General features: G+C 44.8%; 1 non-coding gene across 1 annotated transcript; it reads right to left on the reverse strand.

Moving 5' to 3' along the window:
- Window positions 1-217: 217 nt before the first annotated feature.
- On the reverse strand, window positions 218-299 carry TRNAS-AGA (transfer RNA serine (anticodon AGA)). The gene has a single exon. It is a non-coding gene; the product is annotated as a tRNA-Ser (tRNA).
- Between the last annotated feature and the right edge of the window lie 22,302 nt (window positions 300-22,601).

Below are 22,601 nucleotides of genomic sequence, written 5' to 3' on the forward strand. Positions count from 1 at the left end.
GGTTGTTGCTAGGAGACCATGGACGGTATGCCGGAGGAGTCAAAGCACCTCAAGCAATAGCGCATGCGCAGATAAGTACCCTTACAAATAGTGCAAAATATCAGTATCCGCGTTATAGTCGTATCTTATTCTCACACAGGAGGCTTCATAGTGTAAAGCGTGTGCAAAATACAAAAGATGAGCAATTTCAGAGCAATAAAAATCAGCAAAAACATGTCGTAGTCGGCAGGATTCGAACCTGCGCGGGGAGACCCCAATGGATTTCTAGTCCATCGCCTTAACCACTCGGCCACGACTACAGCAACGCAAGAGTCTGGGAGATGAGAATTTCCCCTAAAAACTTAGTTGTCACCTGATACTGAGGTGTAATAGAGGAGGGATTTTGGGATATTTTTGGTTCTAGGGATGTTTGAGGTGATTTATAGGGATTTCTCTGTGGATATTATTAGGACATTTACAATCTCATCTCTGTCACTCGTATTGTTATTAGTTTTTGCCAAGCTCTTGCCTGTAGGTTCACACTATCATTGGGGTTTCTGTCCTTCGGGGCCACCAGAGGAACCCAAAGACGGAAACCGTCTCAGCTTAAAACGCAGTTACACGTGTAAACCCGCAGACCCCATAGACTATAATGAGGTACGCCGGGTTTCCACTGTTTGTACTGAAACCAGTAGAGAAAAAAGTCCTCGCTGGAGACTCAAATGCAAGTGTGAATCCAGCCTTAGTAGTAGTGCTAAGCCTCGCTAGCGTTTCTATACGTGTTCTGTACTCCAGGCTCCATGCACACTACTGTTTGCATTTGTCGGTGTCCTAGTCGTGTTTTTTTGGCTAGCGTTTGACCTATTATATTTTTATGGTCCTATAAATACATCTATGCCAGGGGTCTCAAACTCGCAGCCTGCGGGCCAACTGCGGCCCTCGGGACAATATTTTGCGTCCCCAGCGGACATCCCGACATCCGCCGTAACAGTACGGTGCATCCCGGGTGTGTAACTATGGCGACCGCCTGGGAGCCGGGCGGCCGCCATAGCCGTAAGCAGTAGACAACCGGCGCTAATGTCTCCGATCGTTCCCGGGACCGATCGGAGGCATTAACCCCTCCGGCGCCACGGTCAAAGGCGCCATTTTGCTCAATGCAGCCTGCAAAAGAAATGATGATTTTTTTGCAATGCATTAACATTGTAATGCATTGCATTAGTCATCAGACCCCGTGGGGTTCAGCATCCCTAGGGGGTCTAATAAATGCACAAAATAAAATAAAAAAAAGTTAAAAAAATATATAAAAAAAATATAAAAACTATCAAAAATTCGAATCACCCCCCTTTCCCTTGAACACATATAAAAGTAGTTAAATACTGTGATATACTGTACATACATGTTAGGTATCCCCGTATCCGAAATCGCCCGCTATACAAATCTATAAAAATATTTTTCCTGTACGGTAAATGCCGTAGCGGGAAAAATAGTCAAAAGTGCCAAACCGCCGTTTTTTCACTGTTTTGATTCTGATAAAAATTTGAATAAAAAGTGATCAAAGCAATAACATTTCCCGAAAATGGTAAAACTAAAAAGTACACTCGGCCCCGTAAAAAAAAGACGCCCTATACATCCCCGTACACTGACGTACAAAAAAGTTACGGCTGTCAGAATATGGCGACTTTTAGAAAAAAAAAATAATTGGGAAAACCTGATGCGGCCCAGCCTCACCCAGACTCTACCTCCAGCGGCCCCCGGGTAAATTGAGTTTGAGACCCCTGATCTATGCAAAGACCAGGCCCCATAGCAATCTTATGACTATGGCCCCCCCAGCTCCCATAAAGTATAGCGCCCCCATTAGAGAGGATCTGCCTGCCGTGTTTCCGTCCTAATCCTTGGAGAAACTGTATAGAGGACGGCTTGCCAGCGGTCACCTTTAAAACCCATTCATTTGAATGGGTTTTGAAAGCAAACCACCGGTGTCCGTCTGCAGCCTCTCCGCGGGTAAGCCATTTTTTTTTTTTTTGCAAATGTCCTGCATGTCCGATTTTGTGTCCATACAAAAAAAAAAAATGGTTTCACCGCGGAGAGGCTGCAGACAGACACCGGTGGTTTGCTTTCAAAACCCAATCAAATGAATAGGTTTTAAAGCTGACCACCGGCAATTCGTTTCCTATGTAGTTTCTCCGGGTATTAGGATGGAAACACGGCGGGCAAACATTGGACACAAGTGTGAATGCCACGTTACTGGCACCACACAGTATAAAGAGGGCCCTGGGCTCCATGATAGTGATCGGGGAAGGCCTGATTTCATGACTGCTATCTCCGCTATACAATTCTGGCAGCAGAGATCAGCACTCATCTCTGCTGTCTATGGAAAGGGGGCTGGCATCATGTGATGTATGTATATGCCGTTGGGCCCTAGTATCCCATGGTGGCCACTCCACACAGTGACCTCCATACAATATAATGTCTCACAGTAGCCCCTCCACACAGTCACGTGGGTTACGTTGGCATCATTATTTGTCATGAACAAAACCACCAAGCAGATCTCACAAGACAAATCTCATGAGGTTCGCCCAACAAATAATACCCACTCCTGCCCATGGTCGCTTCCTCTTCAGCCCTTAGAAGTTTCAGTGCACTTCGCTGAATAGCACCCCATGATGTAGGACGCCCTGGGTCCCCTGAAGAGCTGAAGGGGACGCGGAGGCAGCCGTGAGCAGGAGCAGGGATCGATAAGTATATAGAGGACGTTACCTGTTGGCATAATCCCCGTTGCAGTGAAAGTATAGGGAAAGCAGTAATCTATGAGTATCCTGTTGGCACTCTTGGGGCCCCTTCGCACGGCGTAAGCGCGCCGCTCTTTTAGACCCGTACACGCGAGCGCTTCAAAACACATCCCATTCACTTCAATGGGAGCGCACGTAAAGCTTTACACATGCTCCCATTGAAGTGAATGGGATGTGTTTTGAAGCGCTCGCGTGTACGGATCTAAAGGAGCGGCGTGATTACGCCGTGTGAAGGGGCGCTTGAGCTACTTTTAAAAAGTTCCTTGTAATGCCTGTAATATACAGTAGATGGGGCCAATGGAACACAACCGTCTTAGAAGGAAAAACTATATTTTGATACTAAAACAATGTGTATCGGTAAAGTTGTAATGTTATATTTAGGGCCTCACTCTATAACAGAGCATATACAAAGGTGGACATAGTACAGTGCCCTGCAAAAGTATTCGGCCCCCTTGAACTTTTCCACCTTTTGCCACATTTCAGGCTTCAAACAAAGATATCAAATTTTAATTTTGGGGGGAAGAATCAACAAGTGGGACACAATTGTGAAGTGGAACGAAGTTTATTGGATATTTTAAACTTTTTTAACAAATAAAAAACTGAAAAGTGGGGCGTGCAAAATTATTCGGCCCCCTCTCGTTAATACTTTGTAGTGCCACCTTTTGCTGCGATTACATCTGCAAGACGCTTGGGGTATGTCTCTATCAGTTTTGCATAATACTGTGTGCAGGGGCCACTATGGGGGATAATACTGTGTGCAGGGGCCACTGAGGGACATAATAGTGTGTGCAGGGGCCACTAAGGGACATAATACTGTGTGGAGGGGCAACTATGGGACATAATACTGTGTGCAGGGGCCACTATGGGGTATAATACTATGTGCAGGGTCCACTATGGGGGATAATACTGTGTGTAGGGACCACTGAGGGTCATAATATTGTGCGCAGGGTCCACTATGGGACATAATACTGTGTGCAGGGGCCACTATGGGGGATAATACTGTGCACAGGGTCCACTATGGGGTATAATACTGTGTGCAGGCGCCACTATGGGGGGATAATACTGTGTGTAGGGGCCACTATGGGATATAATACTGTGTGCAGGGTCCACTATGGGGTCATAATAGAGCGTGCACAAATGCGTAGGACGGGGTCAGTCGAGGTCTTCGGTGCCGGTGTTGGGGGGGGGGGGGGGGCGCCATTCCTAGTTACGACACTGCACATGGGCCCTGCTACTCAAGAGTGTTGCTCAGTTTTCTCTGCTCACTTTGGGGGACACAGCACAGGTTCCACTCACACAGTTACTTTGCACAGATGGGTGCTGCACTGATCGCACCAAAATCCTTGGGTGGACTTCCGAAAGGCAGAGGAGAACTTGTTGTACAGAGCTTTTCCCACCCCAGTATGACAGCAAACCGGCAAGCTGTGACGTGTGTAGGCTGTACCTTGAAGAGTGCAAAAAGGTCCTTTGCACAAGTAATAGGTGAAATAGAGTTTCACCTGTTTAGAGTATCGTTGTACTGGCTCCCAGAAAATACCATAACAAGAAGTGGTACCATGACAATAGCATACATTGCAATCATTTATACCATTGCAATCATGAGTCATCAACATTAGCATCAAACCATGCAACACACAGCGTACACTACATAGTACATAAACTAAAGCATAGTCCTACACTTACGGATAGGACTGTGGAAGGGTTGCCTTCACCACTCTACTAGCTGTTCTAGGTCACAGGTATAGATGGAAAAGATCAGGTGTCCCAGGAAGGGGCTTTGAGGGACACCAAGAGAGAGGAGCTGAGATAAGGAGGTGATGTTGTTCTGGAGGGAACCAGAGGATGGAAATAATAGTCAGTGTGGCCAGGAGCACTCAACCAAGTCTCACCGGCAAATACAAGATATTTAACAAATTCCAGCTCACCTCCCAAGTTATAGTAATGTTAAGGGAGCCCAGTAATGGACATTAAATCCTGTGCCTAGTCTCTGTAACTATAACCCTGCCTCTCTCAATAGATCTGGGGGCTGTAAAAGAAATGAGTAATCCACAGGGAGTCCTGCTGGGCTAAGACTCTAGCAAGAACTTCCCAACACCACTTCCCTTGTCTGAGACTAAAGAGAGAATAACCACCTTCATAACCATACTGCATCCCCCCACTCTCAGATGAAATAAACACACAGCAGCCAATTTAACTCTTAAGTGGATGGGATTGGCCTCAGCTTTATTGAAAATTATCTCCATTATAATGATTAACCAAAACTAACAGCATTGATTGCTCAGGAACGGTGGGGGCTAGAGAAAAAAATTCCAACCGTGATGGAATTAGTGGACCATTGACTATTAAAGATATTAAAACAGATTGCGTTGGTGGAAGCGATGAAAGGTCCATAAAGTTTCTTCCAGACTCTTATTAGGTGTATGAGCATCTTACGATTTAAAAGTCTTATAGCATTTTTGTACAGTTTTCCTTGTTTGTATTACACAGATTGAAGACATATGCCTGCCAAATATACTTGGTACAAAAGTAAAGACATGCCTCAAGATTCTTAATTGACATACCAAGAACTGACTGGCAATCCTGATCCCGAACCCTTGGCAGACATCATCAAGGCACATCTCACATCACATTACATTGACATTGGGTAATTCCTTTAAGACATTAGCCGTTGTTTCGTAGTTTGCTTGATTTTGACAATACAGGACACTTCCCAATTTACTGAAAATGTTGATGTCAAATGGACAGCCCAACCAACTGGTTACACAAGTTCTCATGTCCTACAAGTCACGACGTCAAGTCAAGTGGCAAACACATCGTAAAATCCTTGGCATGTATGGTGAATGTGTTTCTTTTACAAAACGTACAGAGCTCAGTCGCCATCAGGATGAAATATACGTACAAGATGTGTTTTATGGATCACGTCCAACTATCTGCATGAGTCATTGTGGAAAACTACAGTGGAGCAGAAGACCCCTACCGAGACGTTTCTAAAGGGGGTTCCTTATTAGTCCAGAACATCTTGTCTTTCTCTTATCTCACCAATCAGGAGATCATTGAGGTAAATGACATAATTACCAGATATTTTTCTTGAACCCCTCCATCGCTGGAAGATGATACAGATGGCTCCTAAATACAGTAATCTTATAGACAATTTTCTTTGATTTGATTTTTATAGTCCTTTATTTCCTTAATACTGGATTTTCATGTTGAAATTTATCCCAGCATTTTCTAAAGGCAGTTCGTGCCTAATAGCTCCATCCGAATATCTGGCACTAGAAATAAGCTACATAAATACACATCGACGGCCGAGAGCCAACTATAGGTTATAAGGAGACAGAGATGTGGGAGAGGCCATCAATAAGGGTGCTAAATCCTCTCCGAAGAAATAGGATACGCATCGTGTTCAATTTATTACCTGCACATGTGACGCTCCAGATTTATCAAGCTTTTGGGAAAAATAATCTCCAGCCAAAATAATGTAGCAAATGCTAATATATTGTACAGGGTTTATTTATCATGGTAGTCATTTTCTTACTCCTAAATCTGTTGTCGGCAAATTAACCTGCCAGATAGGAGTGCAGAAAAACAGAGACGTAGATTGTGCCACACACAAACTGTAGGCCCAGCCGCCGTTCCGAAACTTCCTGGAACTGACTTCGCGGTATTAGAGTAAGAGCGGAATATATCTTCTGTTTGGCAGGAAAGAGGCTGGTGTTTGTCAGAGAGTTGGATGTATGAATGGAGAGGTGAATCTGACACCAAAATCTGCTCAATTAAAAGACGTCTTCCTTCCTTAGTTTGTGCTCTTCTTAACCCATTAGTAACCAGTGTTTAGATTTTCTATGGCGGCCATTAGTGGGGTTTATTCTGCCGCAATTGACGTTCTATATCAGATGCGTCAGAATATTGTGTGGCCTCTCACGGGTGGCTGGTTGTGTGCTCCGAGCCTGTTTTTAATGACAAGGATCAGCAAACCACCATTTCCACGAGTTTAACCCGTTAGATGTTGCAGTCAATAGCGACCATGGCACCTAAGGGATTTTGAAGGAAGGGGCATTGGAACTCCTGAGAACAAGATTGCAGGGGCCTAATAAACTGACTGTCAGAAGATAACAGGCAGTATAAGGGTCCATTCACATGGAAGAATTTGGCACTGATTCTGGCGCGGATTCCGCGCCAGAATCAGTGCTGAAAGAAAAGACTCCCATTGACTTCAATGGCAAATAAAAACGGACCCAACACAGATGCATCAACCATCCGATAATATGAAATAAATGCGCTTCTCCATGATGTATTAAAAAACGGCTTTATTTACAGACACATACACTGTGCGTTTCAGGCACCAAACTCAAGCGCTGGGCTATATGTTGAGAACCAATACACCTGAAGAAGGGCGAGTTTGGTGCCCGAAACGCGTAGTGTATTTGTCTGTATTCTTATATTTGTAACTTTATCACTATCTAAATTACTATACTATGGGCTGCTCAGTGTCTATTTCCTTTTGTTTTTATGATTGACTTCAATGGGTTCCATTTTCCATGCTGAACACATTGAAATCAATGGGAAAAAAAAGCCTCCCATTGATTTCAATGGGTGCTGCGCGAAAACGGAACCCATTGAAGTCAATGGGAGGCTTTTTTTTCAGCGCTGATTTTGACACAGATTCCACGCCAGAATCAGCGCCAAATTCCTACGTGTGAATGGACCCTTATGGATTGCAATACATAGGTAGTGTAATGTATTATAAAAGCAATCAGAAGAGGGAAAAAAATAGTATATAAAAAAAGAAATAAACACAATTAAAACATAACACCAAATTAATCCCCATGCTAGATAATAATAATAATAATAATAATAATAAAAAAGTAGAACACATTATTGGGTATTGTCGAGCCCAAGCAATACAATTGCAATATTATTATTATGCTCAATTGAGTAAAAAAAAAAAAAAAAAAAGCCAAAATCACCATTTTTTTTTTGTTTGTCAGCCACTAAAAAAAGTTACATTCCCCAAAATGGCATCAATAAAAATGTCAAAAATCATCCCTCGCAGAACTGATACGCAATCTGCAAAAAACATGTCTACAATCACAGAAGCCCAAAAAGACTCATATGATCCCCCGCACTTGTATGTGCTGAAAATGTGGGTAAACACAGGATATGTTTTATAATTTAAAGTAAGTCCTTGTATATAGCACGGATATACAGCCACAAAAAATACGATTGAGTGTCTGGGCCCATCTTCTGTAACAGTCACATGAGCACATCGCATGCGAATATGTTGATGCAACTCTATGTGACCACTGGAGGCAGGAGAAATGATGGATGGCCCAGAAGAAGACTGGAATACTGGAGGTTGCCACAGCGGAGCCCAGCCAAGGTGAGTAAAGGTTTTATTTTATTGTTATACACCTCCCTGGCCTCTGGTTATTATACTCTGGGGCCTGAAGGCACCCCATAATACAGGATTAGGCAGGGAGGTATGGATGATATGAAATAACAGTTACAAACTAATTTTTCAACAAAACTCTAATTTTATTTTTTCAATGTGTAGCGTGGATGTTGCCATTACAAAAATCAAAGAAAAACAAAAGAAAAAAAGAAATTAAAACATTGATTACGGCCGAACGTCGAGGGCTGGCTTCAACTGCTTGACCCACCCTTTCAATATTTTCCTGGGTCCATACTGTTCGGTCACCTCCTCGTACAGTTCCGGGTCTCAAAGAACCTGTTCGTTGAAAGTGATTCACCCACTTCATTATCGTGTCAAAATTCGGAACACGACCGTTACGACCAACGTTGAAATGATTCCGGAAACTTCTCTGTGTTTGAATGACAGAACGGCCCGTTCAATAAAGGTTTTTACACGAACACACAATGCTCTATCAACCACGTCTCCATTGCTACTGAAATGGCGTTTCCTGATGAGCAGATACCCCCACTCTTTATCCACCAAGGTTATCCCCACCTTGCGTGGCGCCCCGTTCAAATCATCCATACCTCCCTGCCTAACCCTGTATAACAATCAAATTGACCCTGGTACAAATTGAAACAGATTTTCCCTGTGAATATTCACAAAATGAATCTTGCAAGGTTCACCATCGCTAAAAGTAACATCACAAGGAGAGCAAATCCAGTAATAGACTCAACTCTAACCCATAGCACAAGTTAAAAAGGATATACAAAATGATGGGGGAACATAAAATTTGACCTTTCATGTCCTCGGGGACATACGGTTTTGTATACCGCTAGAAAGTCGGCAGTGCGTTGACAGTACTATCCGTAGTGCTATACTGTGAGGGGATGTTCCGTACCGCCCAGCCATGATGCTGAGCTGTGAGGAATTCCCCTCCTTTCGACAGTACTCGTCCATAAACTAGTCCTGGGGAAACCTTCCTCACCGCTCAGCGTTATGGCACTGTCAGGAGGGGCGTTCCCAGCTAGACTGTCAGGAACACCCTTCTGACAGTGAAGAGCTATCGGTAACGGCACCGATATCTCTTCCCCCATAATGGAAAAGCTGACTGCACACTGTCCGCTTTCTAGCAGTATATAAAACCGCATGTGCCTAAGGACATGAAAGGTCCTCTTTAACCCTCTCATAAGCTAATTTTATTTGTGTTCGTGTGACCCATAAAGCAGTTTTTGGAATATTATTATATAATTGTTATATTGACCTTTTTCATGACCCTTACCTGCGTCACTTCTTACATACGTTCTCCATAGGATTATGCTTAGAAGAGTCGTTTTGGTGTAACAGCTGGTCTGTCTTCAATTCAGCCCCCAGAAATAGCATTGCCTCTTGTAGATTTCTGGATTTTCTTTGTATTTTCTATTCTACTTCTATCTCATTTGGCACAGGCAATGACAGCTTATTGGAAGCGCGCTGATGAATAAAAACAATTTTCTCAGGATTGTCTTGGAATTCATTCTCTGCTTGGAGGAATGTCTTTCTATACTCAACTCTCAGGACCATTTCAGAATTCCTCATCTTTGAACATGACAGGCGCTGGAGATAAATTAGTGTGGCTGCAATACCCCATCAGTTTTTGGTGAACATCAACAAGTCATCTAAATCTTTCAGGATTTCCCTTTATGCTTTGTAATTGCAACTATTATGGTAAATCATTTTGACAATTATCTGTGTGTATTGGCAGACAGTCAACAAAATCTTCTGCAGTATGGTAACAATATGTTCAGCGCAGCCCACATCCTATTATTGTCCCCATAGGGCTTCCTGTAGAATCTCTTCAATGTTACTGTGAAGTGGAGAGTGAAGAACAGGATGAAAGCGAAGAGGCTACCTCATATGACACAGTTGTTTATGGACATCTTGCCTTGGTCAAAGGCTTGGACTGGTCCATGAGAGTATCAAAGGATCCTCAGATGGGACAAGTCTTACGGTTTGTTTCAAGAGGCTTGGGGTAAAAAATAAATAAAAAAACACTCACTTCACCAATTTTCTGAAATTCTACCTGTGCTCCCCACTAGGGTTGAGCTGATCTTGACTTTTCAGGCTCGATTTTAAAATCCGATTTCCGATCATTTTTCATTCGAACCCGATCTCGATCCCCATTCCAATCCCAATGCAAGTCAATGGGATTTTTTTATTAATCGGAGATCGGATTTTAAAAGCAATCCTATTCACTATACAGCATGGAATCTAACAATTGTTAGAATCCACGCTGTGTAGTGAATCACTAAAGTAGCCAGAGGATTATTTCTTTAATCCTCTGGCTACTTAGTCCCCCCTGGTGTCCACTTACCTCCAGAGATGGCTGGTCTGGTGCCCGATGCCTTCTTCTTTGCTTCGCTGCCGCTCCACACTGCTCCCTGCCCCCTCCCTGCCAGGTTAGGAGAGTGTGGGCGGGTACTGGGAGGGGAGACGTCACGTCTCCCTGCCCTGTACCCGCCCACACTCTCCTAAGCCACAAGCCCCGCCTACCTAGTGCTTTAAACACTAACCTAGGAGGTGGGGCAGCGAGGCAAGAAGAAGGAGGGCACTTGAGCAGCCATCTCTAGAGGTAAGTAGCTGCTAGAGATGTTTAGTTTAGCCTCCCATTCCAATGACTGGAGGCAGCTGGTGCGCAGGGGGTTAAGGCTGTGTGCCGGCTGCTTCCATTACTGCAGCGGAGCCTTCACACTGAGAATACAGCATATACTCAGTGTGAAGGCTAAGCAAAGCATTGTGGGAAAAGATAACCGATCTCGATCCCACATAAAAAGATTGTGTTCGGAATTCCGAGGGCGATCGTGAAATTATCTCGATCGCCGATCGGAATCCGATCTTTTCCGAACACGATCGCTCAACCCTACTCCCCACTGGTTTCTACTTCCGGGTGTCTCTCGAAAACGCCACGCGGCCAGTCACTACCTGAGATAGTTTGCCACTGTGGCTAAGCAGCCATTTCTTGTGTGTCGAAAGGGAGCGGTGAGTATAGACCAGCAGGCGTCGTAGACTGCGATGGATGGGGATCAGCGAGATCAGTACTAGTATTATTTTTACAAAATTTTTTACAAAAACACAAAAAAAACATCTTAAGGACACAGATATTGTTGCGTGTAGTCATCTTCCCAACCAGAGTGTCGTGGCCCCCTGGTGGGTTTCCAAGGCGCCCCTGTTAGGAATCACTGGCCTATAACAAGAAGAACAATAGGTAAAATATTTGCTGAGTTTCATGCAGCCGCCTCCTGTAGCTAGATCTCTATTGGCTCCATATGGACATCTTGGTTTAGGGTATGATGACCAATTATGCCATTAGAATTTCTGGATTGCAGGGAAGATGGTTCCAGAAAATCGTGATTGTCAATAGATTTAAGATGTCCAATATCCCTGCTGAAACAATCTTTCCACACATCAAATGTCCAGATTGATAATTCGTGAAATGTCTCCAATAACATCTTGTCTAGTAGGAGGAAGTATGGAAGGAATCAATGTCTCAATTTCCCAAAACAGTTCAATATGCGGGTTTTCCTTGGGCACCTAAGCACCATGTAATCAGGGTCATGAAGGGGTTGTGTGAGATTGAAAAAAGGAGTGTTAGGCTAAGGCCCCATGTTGCGGAAAGGCAGCTTTTTTGGTTGCAGAGTTTGCTGCAGTTTTTTAAGTCAAAGCCAGGAGTGGATGGAATAGAAGGTAGAAGTATAAGAACTTCCTATACTGTATATTTCCCTTTCCTTTTGTCGTAATTCTTGAGTTTGGCTCAAAAAAATGCAGCAAAATCTGCAATAAAAAATCTGTCTTAGCCTAAGAATGTTTTTTTTTTTTTTTTTGTCTCCTGAATCAGCACCAGTTCTGTGCATGGGCTGAACATTGCAAATTGTCTGTATTTTGTGAACGGGACTAAGTTGCAAGTTCAGAAATTCCTCTTCATTCTCCGGTCGTTGGCTAACCCCAATGCGATGTCGATGCAGGCCATCCATGCCGGTTTCCCACCAGTGATTCAACCCAGATAAGTGGGCCAAATCATCAGGGAACCTTAAACCATGGACTCCACGATTCTCAGCAAGAAAACGCTTATTTTTTCAATGTCCTGCTATGATCATTGTGTAGAAACTTCCACTGATTTGGGGACGGAATCCACCCCCAAATCAGCCTCAAATGAATGGCCCCTAGAGTTGGGGGAACCTATGTGGACAGCACTATAATTTGATGACGTACAAACATACATAAGTAGAGAGCGGTGTACAACGACTTATATAATGAAACAGAACAAGAACAAATAACCAAAAAATGGGGATGACTTATCCATCTTGGTGAAATAAGTGATATCTTGTTACTAATGTGATGGAGAACCTGTCACTTCTTGAGACATGTCTTTTTTAGTAAATACTCATCAAATAATTCCGGGACCTTTTTTTTCTCATAACAGTTCATTATGCAGATCCTCATGTGTCAGTCATTCTAGAAATGTATGAATAAGTTGACAAATGGGTGTTTCCATTCCTCTAGTGAAAGAGGCGTGTCCTTACACAGTGTCGGATTGTTCAGGGATCTACCCCAAACCCAGTTGTCAATAAATTTATACATTTCTAATAGAAGTATTAACCTATGCAAACGGTCGACTTCTTTGACTATGTGGTGCCTGTGATCTGGGGAAATGTAGAGGACACTTTATTTTCTTGCTGATAGGACACAGTATATGACCCATTACTTATAGCCCACCTGCAGTATATGACAACCCCCCTCCATACACTGTACAAGGCGATACTTTTTACTCACCTGTCCACCAATGTTCCCTCTAAGCCCTGGAAGCTGCTGAGCGGAACAGCTAGTGAGCTGGGCAAGGCTCCGTCAATGATGGGCGACCTGATGGCCAAACAGTACCACCAGTAGTAAACAAGAAAACGCTAATCTAGTGTATAGATAGTATAATGATCCTTCCTTAGTCACCCCCTCCTCCACACACAGATTGGTGCTGAGGAAAGTGACGGGCCGACCCTGTCCTCCTGAGTGCATACCTCCCAACTTTTGAAAAGTCGAAAGAGGGACAAAATGTGTGAATTTAGCTCCGCCTACTTTTATGTTGACTCCGCCCATTCTCATTCATTTTTCATGTGCCCCCACACAGTATAATCCTCCTACAGTCACCCATAAATTATACGTTACCCCTCCATCTCTCCCCCAGTTTCATATACACCCTTCATCTGCCCCCAATTTCATGTCCCTCCATCTCTGCCCCCAGATTCATGGCCCCTTCATCTCTGCCCCAGATTCATGTCCCCCCTCCATCTCTGCCCCCAGATTCATGTCCCCCCATCTCTGCCCCCAGATTCATGTTCCCCCATCTCTGCCCCCAGTGTCATGCCGTCCCCTCCTTCATCTGTCCCCAGTTTCACGTTCCACCTCAGTGTACACATTACACTTACCTTCTCCTCGCTCCCCCGCCGCTCTCTCCGCGCCCCTCTCTCTCGCACACAGTTGTAGGCGCGATGTGACATCATCACATCGCGTCTACACAGCGACTAGCCGGAATGCAGCGGCAAAGCAAGGAGCTGAGCTGTGACAGCTCCTTGCTTTAGTCGCATCTGTATTCAACTCCGGACGCAGATCTGAGTTGAGTGCACGGGCATTAATTCTGGCTGAGCGGGGCGGCTGCAATAGGTGAGCGGCCGAACACGCGCGCACGCTATTGGGAACAGTGCTGTCCACACTCCAGTCCTGGCCGCCCTCCACTTCTGCCTCCAGGGTGCGCTGTAGCCGACGCTGAAGAATGCAAGGATGCTGCACATACTGTCTCAGTGTTCTTCAGTGTCGTGACATAAGTGTAATGCCACCTAGAGGAGGGAGCAGAGGGTGGCCAAGACAATGGTAATAGTAAAAATTATCGGCAGCTGCTTTCTGCAATGGCACAATACGTAGCTGCCAATATGTCACCCAGGATGTCTTGGCTTGTTACCTTTATAAAAGATATCCGCTGGATGGAAGTTTCTGGAGAGGAGGATATTCCTTTTATTGTAACAGTAGCATTAACCAAGGAATCCTGATCATTTCTAGAGTTACACAAGTTACCATAATAAACATGAACTTTAGCTGCCAATTCCAGATTGAAGACTTGTCGGAGTACAAGGCCCTCATTATATTTTTACGGCCTGGCCTGTGATCCTATTCATTTACATTTTCTAATGCTTTCCGACTTGCCCTGTAAATGCCTTTACCTCTAAATAATTTTTATTAGCGGTCACAGAAGAGAAAACTCATCATCCTAACCTTAGCGTGTTTGGACACTTTTGCGAGACGTACTTAATTACCGTGCAATGTTACCTATTTTATACGTATTTTATGGTTCCCAGTAAGGTCATTATTCAACATCTTAAATGCATAAAATCAGAGTACAATTTAGGTTACATCCCATGGGGTGCAGAATTCTCCTGTCTGAAATATAAGGCGATCAGATGATGGCGGTAGAACTTTATAATGTCAACACCGAGTAGATATTTTATACTTTTGCGGCGACTGCACGATACGGTGATATTTTTTTGACCACTGGGGGTCACCATGCTCATGTACTTGGATTTGACGGCACGATGCTGTCTCGGGAATCACGCCGTTGGTATTATACCATTAGAATGATATCTACATCACCATCTTAAATGGACTTATTTCCTAGCACATATGTTTTTGATGCCTCTAATATGAATCATCTGTGCTGTAGCATCACCCCCGAAGCAAATCACTGTACAATAGGAGCTTAAGTGCACAATTGTACATGTGAATTGAGGAATTATAGATATCCTTTTGGCATAGTCATAGAATGACATAGGACAGACACATGGAATCCAGACAAACCACCTTTATGCTGATATTAATCAGACATGGCGCACTAAATAGCCTGTCCCTAATGTACCCTGACCCAAATATCACTCTTAATACCATATATACATTTGTGCATTTAGCTCACTGACGAAAGGAATGAGAAGGGATGACGTCATATAATCTTTAGGGAATTTTAACAGGTTGCCCTATTATCTACACTTTACGAGGACAGGAATTATAGAGGGCTAGAAAATGTGGCTGCTTTAAAAAAAAAAAAAAAAAAATCAAGAACCCAGTGCCCCACCTGTCCACAGGTTGTGTGTGGTATTGCAGCTCAGCCTCATTTACTTACAGTATAGAACTGAGGTGTAGTACCAGTCAAAGACTTCCATTCCTTAAAGCGAGGTTAGGTTCACCAGAACCAGCATATCACCCCATGCCTGTAGATAGACAAGTTAGTGTCACCAAAGCCCAGCATATCAACCCAGGTATTGGACCCCACCAATCTTCAGTTGATGATCTGTCCTATTGTGGTAACCCACAGTGGCGTAACTAGGAATGGCGGGGCCCCGTGGCAAACTTTTGACATGCCCCCAACCCACCCCCCCAACCGACACTGACGTCGAAGACCTTGACCGACCCCCTCCTCCGCACTCTATTATGTCCCTTAGTAAGCCCTGCACACAGTATTATGTCCCATAGTGGCCCCTGCACACAGTATTATGTCCCTTAGTAAGCCCTGCACACAGTATTATCCCCCATAGTGGCCCTTGCACACAGTATTATGTCCATTAGTGTCCCCTGCACACAGTATTATGTCCCATAGTGTCCCCTGTACACAGTATTATGTCCATTAGTGTCCCCTGTACACAGTATTATGTCCCATAGTGTCCCCTGTACACAGTATTATGTCCATTAGTGTCCCCTGTACACAGTATTATGTCCCATAGTGTCCCCTGTACACAGTATTATGTCCCATAGTGGCCCTTGCACACAGTATTATGTCCATTAGTGTCCCCTGTACACAGTATTATGTCCCATAGTGGCTCCTGTACACAGTATTATGTCCCATAGTGGTCCCTGCACACAGTTTTATGTCCCTTACTGGCCCCTGCACACAGTATTATACCCCATAGTGGCCCCTGCACACAGTATTATCCCCAACAGTGTCCCCTGCACACAGTATTATCCCCCATAGTGGCCCCTGCACACAGTATTATACCCCATAGTGTCCCCTTCACACAGTATCATCCCCAATAGTGGCCCCTGCACACAGTATTATACCCCATAGTGTCCCTTGCACACAGTATTATGTCCCATAGTGGACACCCATAAACAATTATTATACTCTGGGGTCTTTTCAGACCCCAGAGTATAATAATCGGAGACCCGGGGGCATAAAAACATAAAAAATGACTGTTTCTTACCTGTCCCCGGCTCCTACGCTGTCTTCTCCGCTGGCATCCTTCTGAAATGACATCGGACGTCACATGACCCGGGACGCAGGCCGGGTTCATGTGACGTCAGAGACGTCAGAAAGGAGGCCTGGCAGGATCGTGGAGAGGTAAGTAACACTGTTTGTTATGTTCCCTTACCTCTCCCGATCTGCCGATCATTATACTCGGGGGTCTGCAAAGACCCCCGAGTATAATGATAGTATTTGTGGGGCCCGCGGTGTCACTTGCCGATCCCGGCCCAGCCAGGATCGGCAAGTGAATAGGGCCCGTAACGGCCTATTTAAAAAAAAAACAAAAATGCAGCGGTAGCAGCTGTCACCAGGACCCCTAATGGCTCGGGCCCTGTGGCAGCCGCCTCCGCTGCCTCTATGGTAGTTACGTCCCTGGTAACCCATACTATAAACCATTTAGTGTATCAGTATTCCATTTTCTGTACGTTATATGGCTGTATTTTCCTCCATAGATGTCATGACAACAGTAAATCCAATTGAAACTGATAGACTGAAAAAGGGAAAATATGGAGAAGGAAAGATTTTGTCACCCGCTCCGCTCTTTACAGTCTTACTCTGTGTTTGATTTCATTCACATCTGACATTTGTGTAAACCAAAAGCCATTCAATGGTGGAGAAAGTTTGACAAGCCGTCACTTTAATGTGCCGTCTCCTTGGCACGGCAACGTGAGCTCATCCTAAAGTTTGTTTAGTGTACGTCCTGAACACATGAAAAAACTTGTGTCGAGAAGCCCGGGCGGAAAACTGTTGTATGATAACCGGAGGGTGACGAAATACATAGTTATAATAATATCAATGTCAGAGAAAGTTCAGGCCGACAATGAACCCTGAACAGTGCTCCGAAACTGAAAATGCTGAATATTCATGAAATACTCAATATAGGGGATGTTTTAGGGTCAAGAATCGGTCCGCCACCGAAACTGACATCTATCTGATATGGACCCCACTATCTACCACTGTACACTGGCAGTCTTGTTGTTGTCATGTTACTATTGACTGTATAGAGGTGGAAATACCATCTGGCGACTATTCGGTGCCTACATGTTATGCCTTGTAATGTTTGCTACGGCACTTGTGCTGCGCACCAACAACAAAGTACCATTGCTAGATAGTATGGAATCTAAGGAACTAAGGGCATACCTATAGGGGGTGCAGTGGCAGCTACCGAGCCCTGGAACCTTAGGAGGCCCAAAACTTCTTCTGATATGTAAAATATACCCCTATTCTAAATCACGCATAGTATATAGGAGCCTCATTAAATATTTTGCATTAGGGACCAAGAGCTTCTAGCTTCTGTCTGTGGTGATGGTTGATGGTTTTGCGCAGTGTCCTACAAGGCTGGGCCATGGGTTAGTGAGGGGTTACTACACACCTATCAGATTGGCAGATGGCACAGACAGGCACAGCAGGTTGTACTGAGGACAACGCCAGCTTACTGCAAAAGTGTTAGCAGATCATCTGTATGGGACCACTTCTGACAACCCAACTGTATACAGCACACAGAAAGAGTGGCCCTGTACTATACAGGGCACAGTAAACTGCTTCCATACTATATATCAGTGATGGTGAACCTATGGCATGGGTGCCAGAGGTGGCACTCAGAGCCTTCTCTTTGGGCACCCATCCGTGGAACAGATTGTACTGTGTGGGGGCCACCATGGAGCAAATTGTACTGGGTGGGGACCACTGTGCAGCAGATTATACTGTGTGTGTGTGGTGGGGGGGCACTGTGGAGCAAATTTTACTGTGTGGGGACCACTGTGGAGCAGATTATACTGTGTGGAGGCCACTGTGCAGCAGATTATACTGTGTGGGGACCACTGTGCAGCAGATTATATTGTGTGGGGGCCACTGTGCAGCAGATTATACTGTGTGGGGGCCACTGTGCAGCAGATTATACTGTGTAGGGGCCACTGTGCAGCAGATTATACTGTGTGGAGGCCACTGTGCAGCAGATTATACTGTGTGGGGACCACTGTGCAGCAGATTATACTGTGTGGTGGCCACTGTGCAGCAGATTGTACTGTGTGGTGGCCACTGTGCAGCAGATTATACTGTGTGGGGGCCACTGTGGAGCAGATTGTACTGTGTGGTGGCCACTGTGCAGCAGATTATACTGTGTTGGGGCCACTGTGGAGCTGATTGTACTGTGTGGGGGCCACTGTGGATCTGATTGTACTGTGTGAGAGCCACTATGCAGCAGATTATACTGTGTGGGGGCCACTGTGGAGCAAATTGTACTGTGCGGGGGTCATTGTGAAGCAGATTGTACTGTGTGGGGGTCACTGTGCAGCAGACTATACTGTGTGGGGGGGGCACTGTGGAGCAAATTTTACTGTGTGGGGACCACTGTACAGCAGATTATACTCTGTGGGGGCCACTGTGCAGCAGATTATACTGTGTGGGGGCCACTGTGCAGCAGATTATACTGTGTGGGGGCCACTGTGCAGCAGATTATACAGTGTGGGGGCCACTATGCAGCAGATTGTACTGTGTGGGGGCCACTGTGGAGCAGATTATACTGTGTGGGGGTCACAGTGGAGCAGAAAGCTCTATAAAGTCCCATTCGTATGACCATATTTTGCAGGTCTGTAATTATGTGCAATTGTGGATCCGCACATTATTAAGGTTAAATTGCCATGTTGGCACTTTGTGATGAATTAGTGGGTTTTGGGTTGCAGTTTGGGCACTTGGTCTCTAAAAGGTTCGCCATCACTGCTATACATAATACAGGTCTCAGAAGTGACATCATATAGCTGATCTGTGCAGGCCCCCACTGATCAGGATGTATGGTCATGAATGGGCCAACCCATTTAATGAGTCAGATGAGAGATATCCTCAGTATCAGCAGTTTCTGCTCTGACTTATTTTATGGAAAATACATGGATTTACTAAAGGGCACATGGCAGGAGAGCTGTATACCATATTCTGCCCATGAGGTAAGAGGGGCCGGTGCTAGCTAAACACATGGTACCTTATTACTATCTATAAGGTTGCATGTAAGGGACTGCGCTAATTGATTTCATAGCTTACTGGTGGATATAAAATACAGATACAAAGGGTTCCCTATAATGGGGTGGAGGTGCACATATACTGTTCTCTCTGTTGTTGTGTCCGCCCTTGGGTTGACATGTCCTCCGTAGGCCGGATACAGTAATGTATGTTATCACCTTTGTTGGCTTGGGCCTCAAAGAATTTATTCTGTTTGTAAATCATTAAGTGATCAATGGAATATAATGGAAACATTGCTTTGATTGAGTAGAGTTCAGTATATACAATATGTCAAGCGTGCATCCTGTTTTCAGCACAGATATTTTTTATGTATAAGGACACGTGATGCTACAAAGGATCATCTACTCGCTCTTTCATGAAGGCAAATAATATGAAACAGGTGCACAAGTCGCCTGCAGCTTCTATGCTCTTTCTATTGTTTATGACATGGATTGTGGTTGTGTTATTTTAGGACTTGCCCGTGGCAATGAGCTGCTTGCGCTCCTCTAGCTTGGGTGGTTAATCTCTATTGCACTGCAAGCCATAGTGATCGTGTGGGGAACATTTGTGTCCTTTCATATTGACCACATTTACAAAGATCTGCATGTAATTTGGCCTTTTATTACTGCATTATTAAGAAGCGAATAGACAAGGATAGCATTTCCAGATTGTCTCTGTAATAAGAATTTCTCATGAACGTTACACGTAGCAGTATAGGACCATATGTCTACCATCTTTTGTGTATTTACTGGTTGTGAGAGAGAAATTTACTGGCCATGACAAAGTTTACTGTGGAACTGAGAGCTGCATCAAGACAAGTTAATGGGTTCAATTCTAAGATACCTAATATACTGTATAGCTGATACCTATAGTAAAGTGTGCGGTGGAAAATTCCTATTTAGGACCCAATCCCTTTGTTGAATGCAGATTTGGATCTTTGGCTTTGGATATTACTGCAGCTTCCCAGTTAAGGGGTGTGCAGGGGATGTAGTGGTAGCTTGGAACACAGTGGTGTTAACCTTTTCCAAACTCTTTAGGACAGTGATTCTCAACCTGTGGGTCGTGACTAGAGATGAGCAAGTAGTGTTCGATCGAATACTACGGTATTCAAAGTACTCGTACTCGATTGAACACTACTAGCTGTTCGAAGTTTAAGGTTCGATGCAGAACCAGCGTTGATTGGCAGAATGCTATACATTCTCCAATCAACGCTGGTTCTTCTCTTACCTTTAGAAGTCTTCTCCATGCAGCGTCCCCGCGGTGTCTTCCGGCTGGAATTCACTCTGCCTAGGCATCCGGCATGCGCAGTCAGGCTCAGGCGTCGGGCCAGGCAGAGCCGACTGCGCATGCGCAGTCGGCTCTGCCTAGGCCCCGATGCCTAGGCAGAGTGAATTCCATCAGGAAGACGCCGCGGGGGTGCTGCGCCGGGAGAAGCCTTCAAGGAGTATCCAGCCCGACCGTCACTCGTGGACTTGGTGAGTATAATTTTATCGAATTTTGCCTACCCCTGAAATGAGCATTTCCCCCCATAGACTATAATGGGGTTCGAAATCCGTTCAAACAGTGTGCGGCTGTTCGAATCGGATTTTGAACCTCAGATATTTTAGTGTTCGCTCATCTTTAGTCGTAATCCCTTTGGGATTCGAATGATCCTTTCACAGGGGTCGCCTAAAACCATCAGAAAACACATATTTCTGATGGTCTTAGGAACCGAGACACCGCACCCATACCTTCCAACTATTCCGGATTCCAGGTCATGTCCTGCCGTCTCAGTCGGCGGGAGGATTCAACTCTTCTGTGTCTGGAGAGGATGCTGATAAGTTGAAAGGAGTGGTGAAGCAGGAGCGGACAGCTCCTTCCTAATCACTGTGCACCTGCGTGTTCCGGCTCCTGGAGCTATAGGTGTGATGTGATGACTTCACTCACATCGTACCTGTAGCTCCCGGGACAAGAGACTGCAGACTGCACAGCCAGGGAGTGAGGAGAGGTGAGTATCAGTGTTTTTTATGTTAAACCTTTGTAGCTCAAGAGCGACATTAAACTCTAGGGGCAGATGCAGGAGGTGCAATATACTGGGGGGCATATGAGGGGGACATTAAAATTTGGAGGCAGATAGAGGAGGACATTAAACCTTTGGGGCATATAGAAGAGGCATTAAACTGTGTGGACAGATGAAGAAGGACTGTAAACTGGGGCAGATGGAGGAGGACATTCAAATTCGGGCAACTGGAGGGGACATTAAACCTGGAGGCAACTACAGGGGGATGTTAATCTGGGGGGAACTGGAGGAGGACATTAAACTGGAGGCATCTGGAAGGGGACATTCATGTCCCCCTGCAGTTGCCTCCATGGTTTAATGTACCTCTCCAGCTGCCCCAGTTTAATGTCCCCCTCTAGTTACCCCCAGTTTAAACTGGGGCAGATGGAGGGGGAAATTATACTATAAACTATAATTACTGGGTAAATATAAAATCATCAATTACTTCTACAAAAAAATTGTAACAATGAAAATACATCCTGTATATCAGATATTTACATTAAAATTCATAATAGTAGCAAAATAATAATTTTATGGTTCGGTCACCTCAACTTGAGGAACTGTATTAAAGGGTCGCAGCATTAGTAAGGTTGAGAACCACTGCTCTAGGATTTCTCAAGGGCTGCTGAAGTGCAGAGAGTGCATGCAGTATGGAAGATAGTGATAGTAGTATACCCCGGGCTAGTTCCCTAAATTAAAGGGGTATTCCCACCTCACATTCTCATCAGTCTTTACTCCTGTAAAATCTTCTTTCTTCCTGGTTTCTTGCATCATTTGGTGGGCGGGGTTTCACATGCAACCTGCCGTTTAGCTCTGCCCCCAAATCCGCGTGTAGCTCCGCCCACCCATATTGGACTATGAAGTACAGGCAGCAGCAACTCCAATCTGTGTTACATACAGAGACTGCCTGTCTCTGCCATAATGAACACAATTGAATTAGCTAGCCTGATAACTGGGAGAACAGAAGAAATGAAAGCAGCTCCTCTCCTCTATCTGATAGCAGGGAACTAGGTCACGTGGTGTAGACACAGGAATAGCTAGAAACACAGGCTCGCTCCCTGCACTTAGCCCCTCCTCCCT

Source organism: Leptodactylus fuscus, chromosome 4 (genome assembly GCF_031893055.1).
Source record: "Leptodactylus fuscus isolate aLepFus1 chromosome 4, aLepFus1.hap2, whole genome shotgun sequence".
NCBI lineage: Eukaryota > Metazoa > Chordata > Amphibia > Anura > Leptodactylidae > Leptodactylus > Leptodactylus fuscus.